We start from the raw sequence: 4,274 nt of genomic DNA, 5'->3' as shown, positions 1-4,274 counted from the left end.
TCAGCACTGAAACACATCTCATCCTAACACTTCAACTAACAACACTAAAATAAATTTTCAAAACAAATATTCCCTCTATCCACACCACCAATACCACATAAAACAACTAAAGTACTCTCATCACAGTGCATCCGTGTCAAAAATCTAAATTGCCCTAAAATCTTTAAAATAATCACAAATTAACCCCAAAATAATAACTTTAATCTCACTAACAAAAAGACCCAAAACAGGTAACACAAACAAAACCCACACCATACAACCAACTACCAGCAAAAACAGATGCTATGCTCTTTCACTAACAGTTCTTATCACATCAGAAAAGTTAAACGTAAATAAAAAGCAACCCTATTGAACTCCACACAACAAATCACATCAACTATTAAAAAATACTCAGACCAACTCACTAAACTCAAAACCATTCAACTAACCCTAAACATCAGCAAAAAACCACCAAAGCTCTACATTTATACTAATACCTAAATACTCACCAATACTCTATAAAAAAATTTAATAGCTCATTAAAAACATAAAAAACCAAACTACTAAAAGCATCACCCCCAAAAATACACCTATAAAAATCCACCATATAAATGCCTGTGTCCCCAGAAATGAAGCTAATAAGAAACACCACAACAGAAAGAAATCCAAACTTATCATCAACACCTAAACTAGAAAACACAACATTAAATAAATAGAACATATACATTATTATACACCAACTACAAACAAAATAAAATTATACAATCAATTACTAAAAATCACCTTAAAACCACTCAACAAAAAACTTTAGAAAATTGAAAACTGCATCTAACAAAAGCCACCTAATTAACACCCAAAACTCAGCTAACCAAACAAACCCTACCCAATCTGAACCCCTATGTACAATAAACAAAACCCAGTAATACATATCAAAATCTATTTTAATTGATTCTACCTAAAATACAAACAAACCCATTCATAAAATCATCTTTATTCAAAAAACAAATCGCACATAGCATACAACACAAAAAAATCAAACAACAGTGTACCGCCAAAAAAATCTAATATTGAATAAAAACCACATATAAATACCTCTGCTTACTAAATATTACTAAAACTATTTATATTTACTTGTGTCTGTATAAAAGCATATCTAAAATTACAAAACATTAATTTGACCTCTAAGCCAAATATATACAATAAAAAATAAAATGTCATTAAATTACATTATAATATGATATCCCCATCATCTGCTTTATGCCCAAACATAAATTCTGTAACTTCAAAACTAAAAAAGAAAAAAACTCTTTGAACATACAATCTATATACAATACTAACACAGCCTCACTCAAATTCTCTCTCAACTCTATTGTCTAACACAGACAACAAAAAATCCATTTTTTTACTTTTTTAAAATAACTTCTCATTGATTAGCGAATACAAAATAATTGCCAAAACCGTTACAACTTCTTCTAAAACTATTCAACTTTACTCCAATCCAAAAACCCAAGCTACCACCAAAACACCCCACGGCTCAAAAAGATCCACGCCACAGCCCAACTCCAAAAACGTCCAAACCACTCGTGCAGAAAAACCCTTCTAAAGCTCCTGAGCTTTTCTCCACAACAAAAAAAATATCTAACGTTATTCATCCTTTTTTTCCTCTTACCTACGCCCTACTTATTAAAATAAACATTTTATTTCACTTTTCCTCAAAAAAATTTTCCTTTAAAATCTATTAAAAAACGGATTGAAACCTGCCCTCTATTAAGAAACATTCATTTAAAAACATTTCCTCCCAATTGGTCTCAAACCTTTTTTGGATCCTGTTCCAGTGCACCAGAACCAAATCAACCTGCTCTGGCTCTGGAAACATCAGCAAGCACCCAGAGCACGAAGCACCTCGCCCTTCCTACCCCGCTGTCCCTCGGCCCTGCTCTCTCGCATCGAGCGCTGGGAGCCAGGTTCAGCCCCGAGAATTGTCACATCCATTTCCTCGGACATTCCAGCTTCCACGGGGATATTGCGGGGACCCCCTGCATTCCATTCCCTAGTACAGCACCAAGACAAAGTTCTCACTCGGCCCGCGTCTCCAGAAAATCGTGTGCAAGGCTTAAACAAACCCCGAGGCTTGAGAAATACGGTCTGCCCAAAAAGCCCAACTCTGCATCCAGGGGAAATGAACATCACAAACAGATTCATGCACCCCAGATGCACGGGACGCTGTCAGCTCGGACCTGCGGTTAACTCGGCAATGGAAAAACCTGAGCTCGAAGCCCTCATGTGAGGGTGCAAAAGGTATTGGACACAGTTTCTAGAAGGCGCCACATCGTTATTTAAAGGCGCGGCTCGGCTAAAGAGCAACACCGACAAAGCCCCGAGACAAAAAGGCCGGAAGGTCGGGCTTTTCCCCCTCCCCTCCTCCCAGCGGCTTTTGCCAGAGCACTCTGAAGCCGATAAGCCACCAGTGTCCCCCAGCGGCCCTCGCCGGGACTCGCTCCCGGGCTGGCGCCGCTCCAGGTGCGGGGGGACCCGGGCGAGCCACGCGAGCCCCGGCAGCGGCGGCACTCGGCACCCGGGGGCGGCCCCGCGCCCCCGGCCCCGGACGGAGCGCGGCTCCCGGCAGGAAAGCGGCTCCTCCGGCGGGCGGGGGCAGCTCCGGCACCGGGAGAACCCGGCCGGCCCAGGGGCACCGGGACCGGCCCGAAGGGACCCCGGCGGTGCCCGAGCCCCGTGCCCGGGGCGAACAAAGAGGCCGGGACGGACACAGCTCCGCGCCGCGGCTCCCGCCTGCCGGCCCGGCAGAGCCCGCCTCTCCTCCACACGGCTCTGTCGCTCCCTGGCAAGAGAAAATCAAAAAGGAAAAGGAGAAAAGTTCCCCCTGCGAACCCGCACTGGCTTACTTGCTTCGCTGCTGCTTCCAGACACAAAGGTTTGTCCCTCGGCACCTCCTTTAAGCAATGCTCCATGTCCAAATGCATGCAGCTGTTCTCCCAGACCCTACAAGATGCTCCCGGTATCGTTCCATGAGATACCCCCAGGGAGCCCACCAGAAACCCCTCTCCTCCAACTGCTCCGTGCCCAAGCGAAGTGAGATAAACCCTCCCCCTAAAACAGCCCCGGGCAGGACCCACCCATTCTTTACCTTAACTGCTCACACCTGGGGCTGCTCTGAGCCCTCACAACCTCACTGCTCACACCTGGGGCTGCTCTGAGCGCTCATCAACCTCACTGCTCACACCTGGGGCTGCTCTGAGCGCTCATCAACCTCACTGCTCACACCTGGAACTGCTCTGAGCGCTCATCAACCTCACAGTTCAGTTTGTGCTGTTGCCATCCTACGGGTGAGGGCAGGGGCAGAAGGAGCTTGTTGCTCATTCCCTGGACAGCTCATTGTCTGCACCTGACACACTGGGGCACCAGGCTTTCCTCGCTATGGATGAGGACACCTCCCCTCCTCCAGGTGCCCAAGGCTGAAAATGGAATTCCACCTCCACAATTCCATGTGTTTGAGTTTCATAATTCCCAGTGTAATTCCCCATGGATCATAAGCCATCACCTCTAATTTTTCCTCTAGAATCACTGCTGACTTGCCTTTCTGTGGAAGCGCTTGACACATCGATGCAGAGTTCAGGGGCTTGTTTATGGCTTATCCTGACAAGCACAAAAGGGTCTTTGTTTTGGTTCCAGCTCTGAGGTTTCACCTCCAGGCCAAGAAATGCCACTCCAACCCCATGCCAACCCCAAAGCAATCTTTACTGTATTTGCAGCCCTTCTCATTGTGTACCATTCTATGGTTGCTTCCCACATCTACAGTCACTATCGCCTCAGAACAGCATTTGCAGCTGCAGCACTGCAGTCCCCACCCCGGCCCCAGTGATTTCAGCTTCAGCCCCACAAGCTTTATTGGGATAAGGGAAAACCTGGTACCTTTACCACCAACTAACATCAAACACATTGCTCTGAAGAAGAGAGAACAGCTTGTTTTTACATGTACAAATTCCTTCAAGTTTTAATATCATCTGTTTCCTGGCATTGTGAGAAGTGTTTAACACAGCACAATGAATAAAATGGTGTCAGTCCCAGAAGACACAATTGAACGAGAACAGACAGTAAAACTGCTTTGAGGCAATTTGGGCACACATTTGCCTTTTTGCAATCTGAACTTTGTATTGTGTTCTGCCTGAAATTCTGAGTTCCTTAGTACTCAGCCCCAGTCCTTCCCTCTCTTCTCAGTGCTGCTCTAAAGTGACGAAACTGATACGGTTTAGCGTCAAGAAGAATTGTGTACCTCA

Source organism: Pseudopodoces humilis, chromosome 9 (assembly GCF_049639895.1).
Source record: "Pseudopodoces humilis isolate 2021_Gansu_Grassland_sample_001 chromosome 9, ASM4963989v1, whole genome shotgun sequence".
NCBI classification, from domain to species: Eukaryota; Metazoa; Chordata; class Aves; order Passeriformes; family Paridae; genus Pseudopodoces; species Pseudopodoces humilis.
The sequence above is the reverse complement of the archived record's forward strand: the minus strand, read 5'-3'. Positions refer to the sequence as shown.